The 22888-nt window shown below is 42.3% G+C and overlaps 1 pseudogene across 1 annotated transcript; it reads left to right on the plus strand.

Moving 5' to 3' along the window:
• The first annotated feature begins 563 nt into the window (after nt 1-563).
• On the plus strand, nt 564-22510 carry LOC311134742 (coiled-coil domain-containing protein 77-like; annotated as a pseudogene). Its single transcript, XR_014615411.1, has 12 exons — nt 564-649; nt 18311-18357; nt 18615-18805; nt 19227-19369; nt 19472-19568; nt 19695-19767; nt 20089-20180; nt 20291-20439; nt 20782-21049; nt 21206-21331; nt 21600-21752; nt 21849-22510. The product of XR_014615411.1 is annotated as a coiled-coil domain-containing protein 77-like (transcript).
• Nucleotides 22511-22888: the final 378 nt, after the last annotated feature.

Below are 22888 nucleotides of genomic sequence, written 5' to 3' on the forward strand. Positions count from 1 at the left end.
TGCACCTGTGTAAGGGGCATGCTGTTTAATCAGCTTATTGATATGCCACACCTGTCAGGTGGATGGATTATCTTGGCAAAAGATTAATGCTCACTAACAGGGACGTAAACAAATTTCTGCACAACATTTGTAGAGAAATACTGTTTTTGTGCTTATGGAAAATTTCTGGGATCTTTAATTTCAGCTCATGAAACATGGGACCAACACTTTACATGTTGAGTTTATATTTTTGTTCCTTATAAATAAAGCGTAGCTACTATTTCTATCATTATTGTCACCATCTATTCTACTACATTTAGGTTATTGTAACACATGGAAAATGAGTGCCTGTGGTACTGATGATTTAGGCCTATTGCCTATGAAAAATAAAAATAAAGGCTTATATATCCCTATTTCATTATGTAGGTCACCTTAAAACAGTTATTTTTCTACATCAAATGAAATGCAGTTAAATCAAAAGTTGGTGCCGAAGTCCAGCCGGTCACACAGTGTTTCTATTCATCAGAACAGCAGGTGGCGATAAAGCATCGCTAATCGAATCACACTGCACTTAATTTTTTCTCCGAAGAACTACAATTGTAAACTTCCAAGATCTACACTAGGTCGAAATGATAATCTTCAATCTAATATCTTTGAAGTTTCATGAAAGGTAACGACAAAACTCATTTCAATGTTTATTACAGATTAAGAATTGTTGTTGAAATAATGCCATCGGACTCGGCACTCAAACCTGGCCTTTGTATCCATTTCGCTAACGTTAGCTAGCTAATTTGGCTGGCCAATGTTTTTGAGACTTTTTTGTGAACTGCACGGCGTTCTAGCCAGCAGCTCACTTCGTTAGAACGAACATTGATTGTAATGGAAATCTTTCCTAAATACATTTCATTTATTTGATTGAATAGAAGTTCCGTAATGGTTAGATTGTTAGGAATGCACTGATATAAGTGGACTCACATTGCATTTCGGCAATTTACCGAAAAACCCCTTTATATCAGCTTTATGCCTGTTGTCATAGATAGAGGACTCATGGATATAACCCGTTTTAGCATGGACTTTGCCATTGAGGGATTCTACCATTTTAAAGTAGTCAACTGGGTGGGGATTACTATTGAGTTGGATGAAATCAGCCAATGAAAAATAAGAAAATGTACTACTTTAAAATGGAGATAGCTAAAGGGGGGGCCAACTCCATAGTAATGCCCATGATTTTGGAATGAGATGTTTGACGAGCAGGTGTCCACATACTTTTGGTAATGTAGTGTATGACCACTGACATGTTTGCCAAGGTAGCCCCATTACCACCAGACAAATTGCTGATAGGCATAGTATCTGCATTAGCTGGGAATGAAAAGGTGAAAGGTGCACATTGTTATATTAGCAGAATGCTGCTTCTAAGGTATTATGTAAAGGGTTGTTTATTCTACATGGACCTGTTACTACATTTGAAAGTTATCAAAACACTTAGTTTAGAATATCAACATAAATTCAGCAATTGTATTATTCTCATATTACTCTATAGGCTACCGACCTATTCAAAGCTTCCTCCAGCATCTCACCATACATCTGCCTGTAGTTATTGAACTCAATCTGCAGGTTTGTTTGTTGTGATTGAGTGGGGGGAAACAGCTGCGGGCAATGTTCTGACAGACGGGTGTATCTTGGTGGCGGCAAGGACACACCCAAAAAGTTTTATCCCAATAGCCAGAAGGGGGAGCCATGGGAAACACGAACTACAGAAATTCAGCCGTGGCAATATATTCATTTTGACAATAGATTTTCTGTTGGTTAAAGCAACTGGGATATTATTCCATCTACTTTTAGCGTTCTGTTGAAGTTTCTGGCAATGGTTTGAAGGAAATATATCTACTCCGAAATATTTAAAATGGGAAACGATTGGGATTCCATTAGTAGAGAGAGAGTCCTCCATTGGGGTCTTGAGAGGCAGTAGGGATGATTTGGTTAATTGTATGTATTGTAAAATATAATCTGCACAATGAGATGAAGTGATCAGTAGATTTGAGTGATTTTTTTTTATTTTTTTTATTTATTTTTTTCAAGTTTATTTAACCAGGTATGCCAGTTGAGAACACTTCTCATTTACAACTGCGACCTGGCCAAGATAAAGCAAAGCAGTGCGATAAAAACAACAACAGAGTTACATATGGGGTAAACAAAACATAAAGTCAAAAATACAACAGAAAATATATATACAGTGTGTGCGAATGTAGTAAGTTATGGAGGTAAGGCAATAAATAGGCCATAGTGCAAAATAATTACAATTTAGTATTAACACTGGAATGATAGATGTGCAAAATATGATGTGCAAATAGAGATACTGGGGTGCAAAGTAAATAACAATATGGGGATGAGGTAGTTGGGTGGGCTAATTTCAGAAAGGTTGTGTACAGGTGCAGTGATCGGTAAGCTGCTCTGACAACTGATGCTTAAGGTTAGTGAGGGAGAGAAGTGTCTCCAGCTTCAGAGATTTTTGCAGTTCGTTCCAGTCATTGACAGCAGAGAACTGGAAGGAAAGGTGGCCAAAGGAGGTGTTGGCTTTGGGGATGACCAGTGAGATATACAGTGGGGGGAAAAAGTATTTAGTCAGCCACCAATTGTGCAAGTTCTCCCACTTAAAAAGATGAGAGAGGCCTGTAATTTTCATCATAGGTACACGTCAACTATGACAGACAAAATGAGGGAAAAAAATCCAGAAAATCACATTGTAGGATTTTTAATGAATTTATTTGCAAATTATGGTGGAAAATAAGTATTTGGTCAATAACAAAAGTTTCTCAATACTTTGTTATATACCCTTTGTTGGCAATGACACAGGTCAAACGTTTTCTGTAAGTCTTCACAAGGTTTTCACACACTGTTGCTGGTATTTTGGCCCATTCCTCCATGCAGATCTCCTCTAGAGCAGTGATGTTTTGGGGCTGTCGCTGGGCAACACAGACTTTCAACTCCCTCCAAAGATTTTCTATGGGGTTGAGATCTGGAGACTGGCTAGGCCACTCCAGGACCTTGAAATGCTTCTTACGAAGCCACTCCTTCGTTGCCCGGGCGGTGTGTTTGGGATCATTGTCATGCTGACAGACCCAGCCACGTTTCATCTTCAATGCCCTTGCTGATGGAAGGAGGTTTTCACTCAAAATCTCACGATACATGGCCCCATTCATTCTTTCCTTTACATGGATCAGTCGTCCTTGTCCCTTTGCAGAAAAACAGCCCCAAAGCATGATGTTTCCACCCCCATGGTTCACAGTAGGTATGGTGTTCTTTGGATGCAACTCAGCATTCTTTGTCCTCCAAACACGACAAGTTGAGTTTTTACCAAAAAGTTATATTTTGGTTTCATCTGACCATATGACATTCTCCCAATCCTCTTCTGGATCATCCAAATGCACTCTAGCAAACTTCAGACGGGCCTGGACATGTACTGGCTTAAGCAGGGGGACACGTCTGGCACTGCAGGATTTGAGTCCCTGGCGGCGTATTGTGTTACTGATGGTAGGCTTTGTTACTTTGGTCCCAGCTCTCTGCAGGTCATTCACTAGGTCCCCCCGTGTGGTTCTGGGTATTTTGCTCACCGTTCTTGTGATCATTTTAACCCCACGGGATGAGATCTTGCGTGGAGCCCCAGATCGAGGGAGATTATCAGTATAATAATAATAATAATAATAATAATATTATAATATGCCATTTAGCAGACGCTTTTATCCAAAGCGACTTACAGTCATGCGTGCATAAATTTTTGTGTATGGGTGGTCCCGGGGATCGAACCCACTACCTTGGCGTTACAAGCGCCGTGCTCTACCAGCTGAGCTACAGAGGACCACATCAGTGGTCTTGTATGTCTTCCATTTCCTAATAATTGCTCCCACAGTTGATTTCTTCAAACCAAGCTGCTTACCTATTGCAGATTCAGTCTTCCCAGCCTGATGCAGGTCTACAATTTTGTTTCTGGTGTCCTTTGACAGCTCTTTGGTCTTGGCCATAGTGGAGTTTGGAGTGTGACTGTTTGAGGTTGTGGACAGGTGTCTTTTTATACTGATAACAAGTTCAAACCGGTGCCATTAATACAGGTAACGAGTGGAGGACAGAGGAGCCTCTTAAAGAAGAAGTTACAGGTCTGTGAGAGCCAGAAATCTTGCTTGTTTGTAGGTGACCAAATACTTATTTTCCACCATAATTTGCAAATAAATTCATAAAAAATCCTCTCAATTTCTCAATTTGTCTGTCATAGTTGACGTGTACCTATGATAAAAATTACAGGCCTCTCTCATCTTTTTAAGTGGGAGAACTTGCACAATTGGTGGCTGACTAAATACTTTTTTTCCCCACTGTACCTGCTGGAGCTCAGACTACGGGTGGGTGTTGCTATGGTGACCAGTGAGCTAAGATAAGACGGGATTTGATTTGCCTAGCAGTGATTTATAGATGACCTGGAGCCAGTGGGTTTGGCGATGAATATGTAGTGAGGGCCAGCCAACAAGAGCGTACAGGTCACAATGGTGGGTAGTATATGGGGCTTTGGTGACAAAACGGATGGCACTGTGATAGACTACATCCAATTTGCTGAGTGTTATTTCCTTCAATTGACGAATTGCCTGGGCCAGGGGTTCCATGGATAATAAGAATAGCAAAGGTGAAATTGGATCGCCTTGTCTGCTGCTTCTAGTGATTCTGAACAGAGCAGAGCATATGTTGCCTGTTATAACTATGGCTGAGGGATTGGCATAGAGTATAATCATATTAATGAAATTGGAGCCAATTCCATGTGTTCCGAGACAGACCAAAAAATATGACCATTCTAGTCTATCAAAAGCTTTTTCTGCATCGAGAGATAATACAGCCCAAGGAGCTGTTGTTTCTGATGAAGCATCTAAGCTATGTAATAGTTGGCTGAGGTTTTCCGAGGATAAATGCTTTTTTAACAAACCCGCTTTGGTCCGTGTGGATCAATTTGGGTAAGTTTCGAGACGGGATGACAACGTTTTGGAAAATAGTTTAATATATGTGTTTGTCAAAGATTGGGCATCCTTACATTTTGGGTGGCATCCTTATTTTAAATGTTTTATAAAAGTGAAATTAGTGCTGTATTCACATCTCTCCCAAATTAACCTTTGTAAGTGGCTGTATTAAAGGGTAGGCAGCATAAATGTAACCACATGTAACATATGGATTTGCAATAGTATATGCAGTATGCCAATATGAAGTTGGCAGTAGTAAGCGTGGTGGTCAGACAGGCTCATATGTCGAATTTCTACACTCAACAAAAATATAAATGCAACATGCAACAATTTCAAAGATTTTACTGAGTTCATATAAGGAAATCAGTCAATACATTCATTAGGCCCTAATCTATGGATTTCACATGACTGGGAATACAGATATGCATCTGTTGGTCTCAGATACCTTTAAAAAAAAAAAAAGTAGGGGTCTGGATCAGAAAACCAGTCAGTATCTGGTGTGACCACCATTTGCCTCATGCAGTGTGACACATTTCCTTCGCATAGAGTTGATCAGGCTGTTGCTTGTTGCCTGTGGAATGTTGTCCCACTCTTCAATGGCTGTGTGAAGTTGCTGGATATTGGCGAGAACTGGAACACGCTGTCGTACATGTCGATCCAGAACATCCCAAACATGCTCAATGGGTGACATGTCTGGTGAGTATGTAGGTCATGGAAGAACTGGGAGATTTTCAGCTTGCAGGAAATGTGTACAAATCCTTGTGACATGGGGCTGTGCATTATGCTGAAACATGAGGTGATGGCGGCGGATTAATGGCACGACAATAGGCATCAGAATCTCGTCACGGTATCTCTGTGCATGCAAATTGCCATCGATAAAATGCAATTGTGTTCGTTGTCCGTAGTTTATGCCTGCCGATACCATAACCCCACCGATACTGTAACCCCATCTGCCCGGTACAGTTGAAACCGGGATTCATCCGCGAAGAGCACACTTCTCCAGCATGCCAGTGGCCATCGAAGGTGAGTGTTTGCCCACTGAAGTCGGTTACGATGCCGAACTGCAGTCAGGTCAAGACCCTGGTGAGGACGACAAGCATGTAGATGAGCTTCCCTGAGACGGTTTCTGACAGTTTGTGCAGAAATTCTTTGGTTTTGCAAACCCAGTTTCATTTGCTGTCCATGTGCCTAGTCTCAGGCGATCCCGCAGGTGAAGAAGCCGGATGTGGAGGTCCTGGGCTGGTGTGGTTACACGTGGTCTGCGGTTGTGAGGCCGGTTGGACGTACTGCCAAATTCTCTAAAACGATGTTGGAGGCGGCTTATGGTAGAGAAATTAACATTAAATTCTCTGGCAACAGCTCTGGTGGAGCATGCCAATTGCACAAACCCTCAACTTGAGACATCTGTGGTAATGTGTTGTGTGACAAAACTAAACATTTTAGTGGCCTTTTATTGTCCCCAGCACAAGGTGCACCTCTGTAATGATCATGATGTTTAATCAGCTTCTGGATATGCCACACCTGTCAGGTGGATGGATTGTCTTGGTAAAGGAGAAATGCTCACTAACAGGGATGTAAACAAATTTGTGCACAATTTGAGAGCAATAAGCTTTTTGTGCGTATGGACAATTTCTGGGATCTTTTATTTCAGCTAATGAAACATGGCACCAAGGCCAACTGTTAGGGCACCAAGGCCATTAACCAAAATTGCCAATTAAATTGATTTGAAAGCCGAAAAACAGTAGCTATTCTGTTAACTTAAGTGTATGTAAATGTACATAAATAATTAGCCTTCATGTTGAAGTGTAGGTGATAGCCTTTGGTTACTTCCTGTCATGTCCAGACCTATGCTGACATATACAGTGGGGAGAACAAGTATTTGATAGAGGTCGAGGTCTGTAATTTTTATCATAGGTACACTTCAACTGTGAGAGACGGAATCTAAAACAAAAATCCAGAAAATCACATTGTATGATTTTTAAGTAATTAATTTGCATTTTATTGCATGACATAAGTATTTGATACATCAGAAAAGCAGAACTTAATATTTGGTACAGAAACCTTTGTTTGCAATTACAGAGATCATACGTTTCCTGTAGGTCTTGACCAGGTTTGCGCACACTACAGCAGGGATTTTGGCCCACTCCTCCATACAGACCTTCTCCAGATCCTTCAGGTTTCGGGGCTGTCGCTGGGCAATATGGACTTTCAGCTCCCTCCAAAGATTTTCTATTGGGTTCAGGTCTGGAGACTGGCTAGGCCACTCCAGGACCTTGAGATGCTTCTTACGGAGCCACTCCTTAGTTTCCCTGGCTGTGTGTGTCGGGTCGTTGTCATGCTGGAAGACCCAGCCACAACCCATCTTCAATGCTCTTACTGAGGGAAGGAGGTTGTTGGCCAAGATCTTGCGATACATGACCCCATCCATCCTCCCCTCAATACGGTGCAGTCGTCCTGTCCCCTTTGCAGAAAAGCATCCCCAAAGAATGATGTTTCCACCTCCATGCTTCACGGTTGGGATGGTGTTCTTGGGGTTGTACTCATCCTTCTTCTTCCTCCAAACACGACGAGTGGAGTTTAGACCAAAAAGCTCTATTTTTGTCTCATCAGACCACATGACCTTCTCCCATTCCTCCTCTGGATCATCCAGATGGTCATTGGCAAACTTCAGACGGGCCTGCACATGTGCTGGCTTGAGCAGGAGGACCTTGGGCATAGGGTGTTACTAATGGTTTTCTTTGAGACTGTGGTCCCAGCTCTCTTCAGGTCATTGACCAGGTCCTGCCGTGTAGTTCTGGGCTGATCCCTCACCTTCCTCATGATCATTGATGCCCCACGAAGTGAGATCTTGCATGGAGCCCCAGACCGAGGGTAATTGACCGTCATCTTGAACTTCTTCCATTTTCTAATAATTGTGCCAACAGTTGTTGCCTTCTCACCAAGCTGCTTGCCTATTGTCCTGTAGCCCATTCCAGCCTTGTGCAGGTCTACAATTTTATCCCTGATGTCCTTACACAGCACTGTGGTCTTGGCCATTGTGGAGAGGTTGGAGTCTGTTTTATTGAGTGTGTGGACAGGTGTCTTTTATACAGGTAACAGGTTCAAACAGGTGCAGTTAATACAGGTAATGAGTGGAGAACAGGAGGGCTTCTTAAAGAAAAACTAACAGGTATGTGAGAGCCGGAATTCTTACTGGTTGGTAGGTGATCAAATACTTATGTCATGCAATAAAATGCAAATTAATTACTTAAAAATCATACAATGTGATTTTCTGGATTTTTGTTTTAGATTCCGTCTCTCACAGTTGAAGTGTACCTATGATAAAAATTACAGACCTCTACATGCTTTGTAAGTAGGAAAACCTGCAAAATCGGCAGTGTATCAAATACTTGTTCTCCCCACTGTGTGTGTGTGTGTATGTGTGTATGTACAGTGGGGAGAACAAGTATTTGATACACTGCTGATTTTGCAGATTTTCCTACTTACAAAGCATGTAGAGGTCTGTAATTTTGATCATAGGTACACTTCAACTGTGAGAGACAGAATCTAAAACAAAAATCCAGAAAATCACATTGTATGATTTTTAAGTAATGAATTTGCATTTTATTGCATGACATAAGTATTTGATACATCAGAAAAGCAGAACTTAATATTTTGGTACATAAACCTTTGTTTGCAATTACAGAGATCATACGTTTCCTGTAGGTCTTGACCAGGTTTGCACACACTGCAGCAGGGATTTTGGCCCACTCCTCCATACAGACCTTCTCCAGATCCTTCAGGTTTCGGGGCTGTCGCTGGGCAATACGGACTTTCAGCTCCCTCCAAAGATGTTCTATTGGGTTCAGGTCTGGAGACTGGCTCGGCCACTCCAGGACCTTGAGATGCTTCTTACGGAGCCACTCCTTAGTTGCCCTGGCTGTGTGTTTCGGGTCGTTGTCATGCTGGAAGAGCCAAGCACGACCCATCTTCAATGCTCTTACTGAGGGAAGGAGGTTGTTGGCCAAGATCTCGCAATACATGGCCCCATCCATCCTCCCCTCAATACGGTGCAGTTGTCCTGTCCCCTTTGCAGAAAAGCATCCCCAAAGAATGATGTTTCCACCTCCATGCTTCACGGTTGGGATGGTGTTCTTGGGGTTGTACTCATCCTTCTTCTTCCTCCAAACACGGCGAGTGGAGTTTAGACCAAAAAGCTCTATTTTTGTCTCATCAGACCACATGACCTTCTCCCATTCCTCCTCTGGATCATCCAGATGGTCATTGGCAAACTTCAGACGGGCCTGGACATGCACTGGCTTGAGCAGGGGGACCTTGCGTGCACTGCAGGATTTTAATCCATGACGGCGTAGTGTGTTACTAATGGTTTTCTTTGAGACTGTGGTCCCAGCTCTCTTCAGGTCATTGACCAGGTCCTGCCGTGTAGTTCTGGGCTGATCCCTCACCTTCCTCATGATCATTGATGCCCCATGAGGTGAGATCTTGCAAGGAGCCCCAGACCGAGGGTGATTGACCGTCATCTTGAACTTCTTCCATTTTCTAATAATTGCGCCAACAGTTGTTGCCTTCTCACCAAGCTGCTTGCCTATTGTCCTGTAGCCCATCCCAGCCTTGTGCAGGTCTACAATTTTATCCCTGATGTCCTTACACAGCTCTTTGGTCTTGGCCATTGTGGAGAGGTTGGAGTCTGTTTGATTGAGTGTGTGGACAGGTGTCTTTTATACAGGTAACGAGTTCAAACAGGTGCAGTTAATACAGGTAATGAGTGGAGAACAGGAGGGCTTCTTAAAGAAAAACTAACAGGTCTGTGAGAGCCGGAATTCTTCCTGGTTGGTAGGTGATCAAATACTTATGTCATGCAATAGAATGCAAATTAATTACTTAAAAATCATACAATGTGATTTGCTGGATTTTTGTTTTAGATTCCGTCTCTCACAGTTGAAGTGTACCTATGATAAAAATTACAGACCTCTACATGCTTTGTAAGTAGGAAAACCTGCAAAATCGGCAGTGTATCAAATACTTGTTCTCCCCACTGTGTGTGTATATATATATATATATATACACGCACACACACACACACAGTGCATTCGGAAAGTATTCAGACCCTTTGACTTTTTCCACATTTTGTTACATTACAGCCGTATTCTAAAATTGATCAAACAACATTTTACCTCATCAATCTACACACAATACCCCATAATGACAAAACCAAAACAGGTTTTTAGACACTTTTGCAAATGTATTACAAATAGAACTACTGCTACCTTATCTACATAAGTATTCAGATACTTTGCTATGAGACTCGAAATTGAGCTCGGGTGTATCCTGTTTCCATTGATCATCCATGATGTTTCTACAACTTGATTGGAGTCCACCTGTGGTTGATTGGACATGATTTGGAAAGGCACACACCTTCTATATAAGGTCCCACAGTTGACAGTGCATGTCAGAGCAAAGACCAAGCCATGAGGTCGAAGGAATTGTCCGTAGAGCTCCGAGACAGGATAGTGTCGAAGCACAGATCTGGGGAAGGGTACAAAAAAATGTCTGCAGCATTGAAGGTCCCTAAGAACATAGTGGCCTCCATCTTTCTTAAATGGAAGAAGTTTGGAACAACCAAGACTCTTCCTAGAGCTGGCCGCCTGGCCAAACTGAGCAATCGGGGGAGAAGGGCTTTGGTCAGGGAGGTGACCAAGAACCCGATGGTCACTCTGACAGAGCTCCGGAGTTCCTCTGTGGAGATGGGAGAACCTTCCAGAAGGACAACCATCTCTAACCATCTCTGCAGCACCACCAATCAGGCCTTTATGGTAGAATGGCCAGACGGAAGCCACTCCTCAGTAAAATACACATGACAGCCCACTTGGAGAACTCTCAGACCATGAGAAACAAGATTCTCTGGTCTGATGAAACCAAGATTGAACTCTTTGGCCTGAATACCAAGCGTCACGTCTGGAGGAAACAACCCTAAGCACACAGCCAAGACAACGAAGGAATGTCTTCGGGACAAGTCTCTGAATGTCCTTGAGTGGCCCACCCATAGCCCAGAGTTGAACCAGATCGAACATCTCTGGAGAGACCTGAAAATAGCTGTGCATCAACGCTCCCCATCCAACCTGACAGAGCTTGAGAGGATCTGCAGAGAAGAATGGGAGAAACTCCCTAAATACAGGTGTGCCAAGCTTGTAGCGTCATACCCAAGAACACTCAAGGCTGTAATCGCTGCCAAAGGTGCTTCAACAAAGTACTGAGTAAAAGGTCTGAATACTTATGTAAATGTAATATTTCAGTGTTGTTTTTTATAGATAGATAGATAGATAGATATACAGTACCAGTCAAAAGTTTGGACACACATACTCATTCAAGGGTTTTTCTTTATTTTTACTATTTTCTACATTGTAGAATAATTGTGAAGACATCAAAACTATGAAATAACACATATGGAATCATGTAGTAACCAAAAAAGTGTTAAACAAATCAAAATGTATTTTATATTTGAGATTCTTCAAAGTAGCCACCCTTTGCCTTGATGACAACTTTGCACACTCTTAGCATTCTCACAACCAGCTTCATGAGGTAGTCACCTGGAATGCATTTCAATTAACAGGTGTGCCTTGTTAAAAGTTAATTTGTGGAATTTCTTTCCTTCTTAATGCGTTTGAGCCAATCAGTTGTGTTGTGACCAGGTAGGGGTGGTATACAGAAGATAGCCCTATTTGGTAAAAGACCAAGTCCATATTATGGCAAGAACAGCTCAAATAAGCAAAGAGAAACGACTGTCCATCATTACTTTAAGACATGAAGGTCAGTCAATCCGGAAAATGGCACAACGGCCACTGACCGCAAAAGGTATGGATTCTTTTAGGGTGCATTACGGCCACAAAGGGGATGCCGCCGTGAAATTCGAGGCATTATCAAGTGCTTGTCAAATTGTGAATGAGAGACTAATGAAGTGTGTACAGCCTGCGCAAAAAAAACAAAGCAGAGCTCATGCCTTTCAAGCAACTTTTTTCAAATCATAATTAGTCTCATCATGCAGCCTTACAATGTATTACAAATCAAAACATATAGCCCAACGTTTGTAGAACAACTAAAGTTACATGAATAACTCTAAATTAAGCATATAGGAGTACCTATTTCTTTGTTAACCGCTCAACCCAGAATAGATGAATTTATATAATGAATATTTTATTCAGCTTTGTTCAATTGTGTTCTTCATACTATAATATATAAAATAATGCCACAGAATTCTAACCAAATCTTGTCTGCTAAATGAACTAATGTAGCCCACAGCCATTTGGCATAGCCAGATCAGGACCTAACGTCAGGACAACTCAGTATGCTATTCTGTTCTTCTGAAATAGACTACATTTTCTTCATATCATGCTTCTTTAGACCTGTCTAAAATAAATAATGGATTTATTGTGAAGGTGTAGGCTATATTACATGGATTTATTAGACTTTTTAAAATGTAGATGTTCCAAAGGTCTGATTCAGTGGCTTGTAGGCTGTGTGTGGAAACCAGGAGATGCTAAATGTGTTTATGTTAATTAACGGTCAATTACCATGAGACCGACAGTCACTGGCTGACGAAATTTCGTGACCGCCATAGCCCTAGTTCTGACCATAGGAATGTTAAGTGGATAATTTTTTTAACACTTCCTCACATGCCATTGAAACCAGTATTTCTCTCAAGTTCTCAACTTTCTTTCGTTGTCCGGCAGCCTAGTCATATTAACAACCCATCCATGTTGTTGTGTCTTCAGATCTTCCTTCTTTCAACATTTCTGAAGGATATTTTCATCTCTGTCATGAAACTGTGCACATTTGCAGTGCACTTTTGAGAACAGTGTTTTCCTGTGAATTGCATTTTGTAACATTTGCGCTTATAGGCTACTATAGGCTACATTGCTGCGTTTATAATGTGAAGAAATAGCCTAACAGTTTATCAGCATTTTAAGCTAAACGTTCTGATCTGTTGCCTCAGCTTCATTGCTTTTAAAAGTTTGTTTGATTTATAGTGGTTGTATTAATTTGGGATCTATCGCGTCCCACAACTGTCCCAGAGTATGTTTGGAATATTTATTTATTGCACAGAAGGACAAGCTGACCAATAGAATAGGTCAACTTTTGTACTATGGGAGATAGTGGATTGACATAGGCTAGTGTTTTGTTGTTCGTTAGGCCTACTCATCTTGTTGGCTGACGAAAAGTAAATGTGGACAGTTCTAACATCTTCAATATGCACCTCGGAATTCGATAAGAAGGACGTGCGCCGTTGCATCCCCGATGTGTCTGTCTTCACTTGTAGCCTACTTCAGAGCTGCGATGCCTGTGAGAAGGACCCGATCATGTGACGGACATTGGCTAATAAGAATTGAGATATCTGAGAGAGCCATGTGAGTGAGAGGTGCTTTGGAGTAGGCTATGGCGATTGGCAGCCAAGAGAAGGGAATTATAATTATTATATTCAGCCCAAGGGCACAACGGCCACAAGGCATGACATTTATTAGAAGGCATTACGGCCATGGCCTGCCGATGCCGCCGGGAAATTCGAGCCCTGCTCGCCAGGCATCACTGTAGTTGTAAACAGAGAGTATATGCTGGAGAGCCTTGGTTGCGTGTGGATTGTAGTTGGTCTCATTAGATTTGACCAGATGGAATTCAGTTTATTCTAACACTATGCTGTTCAGAGAATCAAAAAACATAGGATCATAGGAATTTGGAGCATACACATTATTAAAGGCAATTTTCTTTCAATTATGGATACATCTAAGGAAAGTGATTCTGCCTTCCTGGTCTTCGCCTTTACCCAAGATGGTAATTTTGAGTTTCTGATGTATCATTATGATTACACCCTTAGTTTTGTTTGGGGCTGATGAAAAAGCAGCCAGTTAGTACAAATGATTCTCTATTAAGTCATTTTGGAGCAGGTGTGTTTCTTGGGCATTGCTATATCAAAATGTACCCCTGCAGACCTTTACATTTAAGTTTGCAGACTTAATGAGTTAGGGTGGGTAATGAAGGAAAAAAAGTTTTCTAAATATAACAGAAATGCAAGCCTAAACAGTCCAATAGGATGGCTGTAGGAGCAATAGCTCTTGATCCATTATCCTCATTATTATTATTATTATTATTATTATTATTATTATTATTATTATTATTATTAGCAATATGGTTTAAATGACCTTAAATATTATGTACCCTCAATTTGTATTAAGCATGTACTGTATGTGCTCTATACTATGTACAAAATAAATGAAAAAATAATCTAGATCTTCACAATAATTAATCATGGCCTGTAGCCAAGTCCTCCCTGGATGATAAATTCAGTAGCGTAAACGGAGGGGACAGCCATAAAAAAAAAAAAAAATATTAAGAAAATGAATTTTGTGGTAGCCCATATGGGACTGGCCATCTATCCTAAACAGTTCAGCGTGGAACAGGGTTTCCATTAGGAAAATTTGGCGCCGGACAACGTGACCAGAAACATTTTAATTGACCAAACTCCAATTATATCAGTCTTTTTACAGTTCTACTGGATTAGGTTAATAAATAGTATTTTGATCAATTAATAAAAATAATTACTTTGCAAAATATTATTTTTCTTCTCCCGGCAACAATTTTATTTATTGTATTTTATTTCATTTCTGGGGCCAAAAGCCGGCATTTACTGGCTAACGGAAACCCTGGCGTGGAGTAATTTTCTAAGTGTCCTCGACCATAGGCAATATAATAATAACGAAGTCCAATGTTCAGCAATAATAATAATAATAATAATAATAATAGTGTTCCTTTTACCCAATTGAGGGGGTGTCCTCAATATTATCTAATGCTGAGGGCAGCATCCCAGCCATAGGCTAGGCTGTGTGATTGTGCTTGGATAGCATACCTGAATATTGAGCCAGTCAAATTGTGGTTAGCCTAGCCCTGTCGGCTCGTTTAGGGCTTCTCGAAGAAGTCTTGAGCCGCCTCGGCAGTGGAAAACATGTGTGTTGTATTCTGAAAGGTCAGGATGAGTTTTGCCGCATCTCAGGTTTAGCTTGCGTAGCTGGGATCTCACCTCGTTGTAGGTCACCCTCTGTTTCAGCAGTTTGGCACTCAGATCTGGGTAGATGCCGATCCTTTTCTCGTCATAGGTCAGAGCCCCCGATTCTGCTGTGAGGCAAATAAATTGCCCTTTGACTTCAAAACCATGGAGTCGTACAATCATACACCGAGATCCGTTCCAGAGAGGACGCCAGCGTTTCCGTAGTGGCGCTGGACAACGTGACCGGGAAGATTTTAATTTACCTGCGATTTGAGAAATTTACAGAACATGCAACTCATGTAATGAAGCAGCCTATAAAACATCAATTTCAAACATTTGCCAAAATGCAATTCGTGGGAAAACACTATTCTAAACAGCGCACCTGATAGCGGTTCCATATGTGACAGAGATTAACATCTCTGTTAGAAACTTAGAAATAGGGGCAATCTAAAGATGCAACAACTAGGATGGGTTGCTATTATAACTAGGATTGTTCCTTTGGCTTCTGGACAATGAAAGAAAGTTGATATGAAAACCAATAGAACAGGAGAGAAATGGCATAGCAGTGGGTCCAATAGGGAAGTAAACAAAAATAAATTTACCAAAGTTATATAATTACTCCTGTCTATACATTCCAAATATTTCACCAGAAAGCATGACTTAGCCACAGAGGAATCGAGGACCATTAGCTTCTTTAAAAAAATTGCTGTGGATTGTTTCAAATCACAAGCTCGTAGGCCTATGCCTATTTGGGAAGCCTGCAATTTGGGAAGTGCGTGTGGCAATAGACCTAGTTGCGGCTGTCAGTGAAAAGCATCTAAAATACACTGAGTGTACAAAACATTAGGAACACCTTCCTAATATTGAGTTGCAACCCCTTTTGCCCTCAGAACTGCCTCAGTTCGTCAAGGCATGGACTCTACAAGGTTTCTATACCGTTCCACAGGGATGCTGGCCCATGTTGACTCCAGTGCTTCTCACAGTTTTCAAGTTGGCTGGATGGCCTCTGGGTGGTGGACCATTCTTGAAACACACAGGAAACTGTTGAGCGTGAAAAACCCAGCAGCATTGCAGTTCTTGACACAAACCGGTGTGCCTGGCATCTACTACCATACCCCGTTCAAAGGCACTTAAATCTTTTGTCTTGCCCATTCACCCTCTGAATGGCACACAATCATGTCTCAATTGTCTCAAGGCTTAAGAATCCTTCATTAACCCGTCTCCTCCCCTTCATCTACACTGATTTGAAGTGGATTTAACAAGTGACATCACTTAAGGGATCATAGCTTTCACCTGGATTCATCTGGTCAGTTTGTCATGGAAAGAGCAGGTGTTCTTAATGTTTTGTACACTCAGTGTTTGTGTGAAGATAATTCTTCTTGAGTATAATTTAAAATGTGAGCAATGAGCATGTGTCTGGTTTCTCTGTCCTGATAGTGTTGAGGCAGCTTTCGCGCCTGAGCACACATAGGCTATTTCTATCTGGCCTGCTGCGCGGAAATGTAGGAAAAAAATTTTGGGGTGCAAATTATAATACAGTATGTTACAACTATAGTTCCTCACAGTAAGCTATTTGAAAAATCTTTCCAACAATCTCCCCCTCGATAATCACCAATCCTCGGTGTGAAAGAGCAATGGAAGTTATAGGCCTACTGCTGCATTGGCCTATAGGCTATGAGTTCCATGCGCTAATTTCTTTAGCCGCCAATGGACCATGGTGTATCAATGTGTCCATATGGCAGAGGCTGGTGATCTCGCATTAGTTGATTTGAAACTTTCCGATTTGTATCATTTTATTTCCGATTTGTATGATTAACCACGTGACAAAAATGATTTTGAGAAACTAAATTATTATTATTGAAATGAAACTGTTCAACGAAACTGGAATGCAGCACATTATAAATGGTAGGATAAATTGTAAGCTTCCCCAAACTTGAAACTCACGCGCAGCCTATGAAGTCTTTATAAAATAATTGCCTCCAGTTTTCCATTGTCGTATTTTGCCAATAAGCTACTTTGAAGCAAGGTAAGCCATGCCGCATAATATGAAATAAACATTCAGGTTTCAAACAATTAAGTATGTTTTCAAAATGCATACTGCCTCCAGCTCACATTGTAAAGTGGTGGGTGACTCGCTGACAGCCTGTTGCCTGCACTTGAATTGTGAATGGGAGGCACACTTCAATTACCAGTTGAGAAATAAAAAGAGTAGCTATTTTTAATCGTTCACCAAAACTGTTTTTAACACGCGATTGCATTTATAATTGTTGCACAATGAATGGGCTTATAAAAGCAAATGTTTTACTCCAGCAGCAACCAGCTGAGGATCTGCAGCAGAAATCCCTCTCAAAATAGGCTCTGTATGCTGTGCGCGTGTGATAGTGGTGTTGGATAAATAAGATACATGATGACTAACAAAAATACACACGCCAATTTAATTCCACTAAATTATGCAAATTAACATATAGACCGATAAGCATGATGGTCAAATGTATTTAAATCAACTTGTATATCCATCAATTAATAAAAAGCATTATTTTGCAATGGGATTTTTTTTCTCCCTGTCATTTTCTCCCGGTCAGCAGTTTAAAAAATTTTATCGGCCAAAAGGTTAACAGCTAACGGAAACACTGCCGTGTGCAATGTTTATCAGCGGCATGGGACCCAGCTTCTCCTGCCCAAACAGTTAATAGATCAGATTGTTTATGAAGGAAATTAGTTTGCCTGCTTCCACACCAATTTCAAGTCCTGTGACCCGCACATTTAATTTATGGGATTGATTTTCGAGTGATTCTGTTTTATTTTTTAGGAGATTGATTTCCCCTTCTAACTTAGTTCACTCTGTTTCCAGGTCATGGAGTCACCCCTCTGTCACATTGGCCACTGTCTCCAAACTTTCCACTTTAGTTGAGTGGGTATCTACTTTAGAAGTGAGCAGTGCAAGAGATTCATTTATCGGTTTTAATTGCAATTCTTTCTGTTGTCGGGTGTTGAGCCACCATGTTCCCACAGGTGAATTGTGAAAGGACAGAATATGCCAAAGTACAAAGTATATTGAAAGTAGGTGCTTCCACACAGGTGTGGTTCCTGAGTTAATTAGGCAAGAATGGCATTGCATCCCTCCAATAGAGTTCCAGACACTTGTAGAGTCTATGCCAAGGTGCATTGAAGCTGTTCTGTCAGCTCGTGGTGGCCCAACGCCCTATTAAGACACTTTATGTTGGTGTTTCCTTTATTTTGGCAGTTACCTGTAGATAGATTCAAATTGAACAATATATGTATGTACAATTTAAATCTGTTTTAGGTCAACATGATGGAATCACCTCCAACAAGAGACCATGTTACAGACTGGTAAGGAAAAGCTACCTATTGTATAGCTAGCTATGTTTCCTCTACCACTGCCCCAGAGGGCATCATTAGCGACCAGCTCTCATCATTAGTGACCAACCTCCTTCTACTAACTGTAATCTCAGAATAATCAACATTATTGTGTCTAATTCCCCTACCGCTCCTACTCTAATCTGACTAAGGAATTGTTCCTAGATTGGGTTTATCTGTGTTAGCTTAGTGGGATCATCTCCTCCCTTCTGGGTTGTCTTTCCTTCCAGGCCGACGGGCCGCACCCCTGGGGTGGAGGACTCTCCCCTGCCCCCATCACGGAGCGCCTGGCATACCTGCGCCCCTCCAGAGAGCTGCTGGAGTTCTACAGGGAGAAGATGGCCCAGTTTGATGGAGAACACGAGGACCTGCTGCAGATGTTGGAGAAGTACAGAAGACAGAGGACACCACAGAAGACCAGGTAAATGGTGTGTGTGTGCGTGCGACATGCTGCAGGCATTCATCTGGAGAAGTACAGAGCAACCAGGAGGGTGTGTGTGTGATAAGCCGAAATCACATGGCGAGACGCCGTCAACGGGGTCAAGATTTGGGCGCGAGAGTAGAGCGAGTCAATTCACATACACTGCGTAGCGTATGCCAACTTAATTGTCATGAGAATCCATAATAAACACAGGTAGGCTGCAGTTGTTTTCAAATATGTAGCCTATTTGACTGATAAACCTTAGCTTACTGCCCAATACATTTAAAACTACATCTTTAAACTACATCTTTAGTCTACTTTACATGTTGCGTTTATATTTTTGTTCAGTGTAATTCCAGCGTGCACGCTCATTCACGCACGATTTGGGCTTTAATCCCCCTGTCTCTCCCTGCCCTCCCAGCACAAGCTGCAGTGGGAGGTGCACCAGCACAAGGGGGAGATCTCTGAACTGCAGAAGGCTCTGAGCGACATGCAGGTATACCTCTTCCAGGAGAGGGAACAGGCACTGCGCCTGTACGCAGAGAACGACAGACTCAAGATCAGGTGAGCTCTCATTTGATTCACAATTACATTTAACAATTGCAATTGACATTTCCAGCTTTACATTTCTGAGACATAAATGTTTTCTATTGTCTTTGTGTGCAGAGAGCTGGAGGACAGGAAGAAGATCCAGCGTTTGTTAGCCCTGGTGGGGCCAGACGCTGGGGAGATAACCTACTTCCACCGCAACCCTCCACACAAGGTGGGAGGTCACAGTCTCCAGGATCTATTCTACCCCATTGTCACATTACATGACTTCGGACAGGGAGCGATATCTAGTTGGCCACTTGCATAACTATAGTCTGTCTGTCTGTCTGCTGTGCTGTAGGTTACCATAGCCCAGAAGGAACTAGAGCCGAGGATTCTGGATCATCGGAAGACCACAAAATCAAGAACTGGATGTATAAAAGTTAATTTATTTTTATTTTTTAAATTATTTTTCATGACTTGATATATATATTTTATCTGTTATGCTGTTGTAGAAGGTTTATAGGTAAAATCATTCTAGATGGCATTTGGTTAAAATGTTCTCAAACTACCTAGCTAAGAGTTGGAAGATTTTACCTATTTAAGATCAACCGAAGCCTAAGGAGCTGCTAAAGTCTCATTAGGTAAGTAGGATTACAGTGGGCTCTTAGCACAAATCAGCTTACAGAAATGTGGAATAATCTGTTTTTGGAGTGCAATATTTCCCTTACTGTGCTGCTTCTGTCTGTGTGCAGAGGGTAACCGGGCATCTAGATCAGAGGAGGGAGTGGTGAATAGAGGAAGCCCAGAGCAGTACAGAAGAGACAACCAGACCTTACTACTACAGGTAGTAACGTATATACACACACACACACACACACACACAAAAGCAACTAATTTAGCTCTTTGAACACTCTTGCTGAAAGTTGAACTGGTGTAATGTGCCTACCTATGCAGGTGGAGGCGCTGCAGGCTCAGATGGAGGAGCAGACACGTCTGTCCAAAGAGCAGGTGGAGTCTCTGCTGGAGGACAGGAGGATCCACGTGGAGGAGGGACCGGTCCAGCACCAGAGAGACCAGGACCACATCACTGCACTCACTGACAAGTATGTTCACTATCTACTTTACTCTACCACACACCTCACATGCCTCTCATATTCCTCCTACTCTACCCCACATACCACTAAACGCCAATGACAAATGGGATTACATACCACTAGGGCTGCAAAGTTCCTGGAACTTTCAATAAATTCCCTGGTTTTCCAGAAATCCTTGTTGAAGGATTATGAATATCCTGCTTATTTGCTCCTGATTCCGGGAATACTCCAACCAGGATTTTGGGAAAACCAGGGAATTTATTGAAAGTTCCAGGAATTTTGCAACCCTACATGCCACTATCCAGCCTTTATGATTTTCTTACTCCATCTGTCCCTTCTTCTCCCTCCCAGGCTGGAGCGGACCCAGAACCTGATGTACGAGAGCACCAGGGACTTCCTGCAGCTGAAGTTAGAGACGCGGGCCCACGAGAAGGGCTGGATGGTGGAGAAAGACCAGCTGCTGCAGGAGCTGGACTCAAACCAGGACCGACTGGGGGAGGCCAAAGACAGCCACGGGAGGGAGCAGCCAGGATCCAGAGGACCCAGCAGCAGCAGCATGGCCCTGCTCCTCACCCAGCCCCAGCCTGACACACAGCACGTCCACAGGGAAGAGCTCAGGGTGGGTAGTGATGCACACGCTTCAGATGAGAGGTCTTACATCATTGGGATCATACCCAGCACCTCAAATACAGTAAGGTTTCTTCTTTGAATTTTTTTGTTGTTGAATAAGTGGTGTTAAGAGCGTTGTTGTGCCCTGTTATTTCCTGTGCCCCAGGCAATGCAGGAGGAGCTGAAGCAGGCCAACTGCCTGACTGAGATGTACAGGGAGCAGTGTGTTACCCTGGAGACAGACCTGGCTCAGATCAGAGAGGAGGGGGACGTGGGCAGGGAGATATTCAAGGTGCGTAGCCACATCCTTATCTGGGGGGAATAATTCTGACTTTCGTATATATTTAGCTAAATAAAAATGATTTTGTGTATTTTTTGTATTTGTATTTATTAGGGATTCCCATTAGCTGCTGCCAAGGCAGCAGCTACTCTTCCTGGGGTCCAAACACATTAAGGCACATATAAAACAAAAGATAAAACAGTGTGTTGGTATACCTTGTGTTTGTGTTGTATTTGTGTGTGAATTTACGCCACTGTGTTTTGCTCACCTTTGTGTGTAGGACCGGTCTGACAAGATAGCAAAGCGTCTTCAGATGATGACCCAGCGGTACGAGGCCCTGGAGAAGAGGAGGGCCATTGAGGTGGAGGGCTTCAAGACCGACATCAAATACCTCAGACAGAAACTCAAAGACGTGGAGAAACAGCTCTTCAAGGTGAGCATGGGACAAATGTCATACACCTGTGTGTGTTACCTGTTGTATGTTTTTACTTGTATATGTAGGCTCACGTGGGCTACCTGTGTGTTTCAGGTGACCCTGAACGTGGGTCCGAACCAGGACCTGGCCATCCTACACGAGGTGTGTCAGACCAACGCTCGGACCAGGAAGGTCCAGGGGGAGCTGAAGACCCTGAAGGCCAAGATCTACGGGCTGGAGAACGACCTCCGCTACAGCTGAGATACAGCCCAGACTGGCCCACTGGAGACCTGGGTACCGTTCAGTAGGCGCGAAACAGGAAACGCTTTGAAACAGAAATTGAGCATTGTTATTGGACAAGTTCAGGAAGTACAACCTCCTTTTCAAAACCTCTTTCGTGTCTACTGATCACAACCCTGTATTCCCCTTTGACATGCTAAGTTTAAGTTTGACTTTCTGACACTGTGCCTATCTAGAATGTCTCACGAATCAGTTTGTCAGGTTTTAGGCCAAGGAGACCTAGGTGTGTATGGTCATTGACAGACAAATCAAATCAAATCAAATTGTATTGGTCACATGCGCCGAATACAACAGGTGCAGACATTACAGTGAAATGCTTACTTACAGCCCTTAACCAACAGTGCATTTATTTTAAACAAAAAAAGTAAAAATAAAACAACAACAAAAAAGTGTTGAGAAAAAAAAAGAGCAGAAGTAAAATAAAGTGATAGTAGGGAGGCTATATATACAGGGGGGTACCGTTGCAGAGTCAATGTGCGGGGGCACCGGCTAGTTGAGGTAGTTGAGGTAATATGTACATGTGGGTAGAGTTAAAGTGACTATGCATAAATACTTAACAGAGTAGCAGCAGCGTAAAAAGGATGGGGTGGGGGGGCAGTGCAAATAGTCCGGGTAGCCATGATTAGCTGTTCAGGAGTCTTATGGCTTGGGGGTAGAAGCTGTTGAGAAGTCTTTTGGACCTAGACTTGGCACTCCGGTACCGCTTGCCGTGCGGTAGCAGAGAGAACAGTCTATGACTAGGGTGGCTGGAGTCTTTGACAATTTTGAGGGCCTTCCTCTGACACCGCCTGGTATAGAGGTCCTGGATGGCAGGAAGCTTTGCCCCAGTGATGTACTGGGCCGTACGCACTACC

The sequence above is a fragment of the Coregonus lavaretus genome (genome assembly GCF_964263955.1).
Source record: "Coregonus lavaretus genome assembly, chromosome: 9".
NCBI lineage: Eukaryota > Metazoa > Chordata > Actinopteri > Salmoniformes > Salmonidae > Coregonus > Coregonus lavaretus.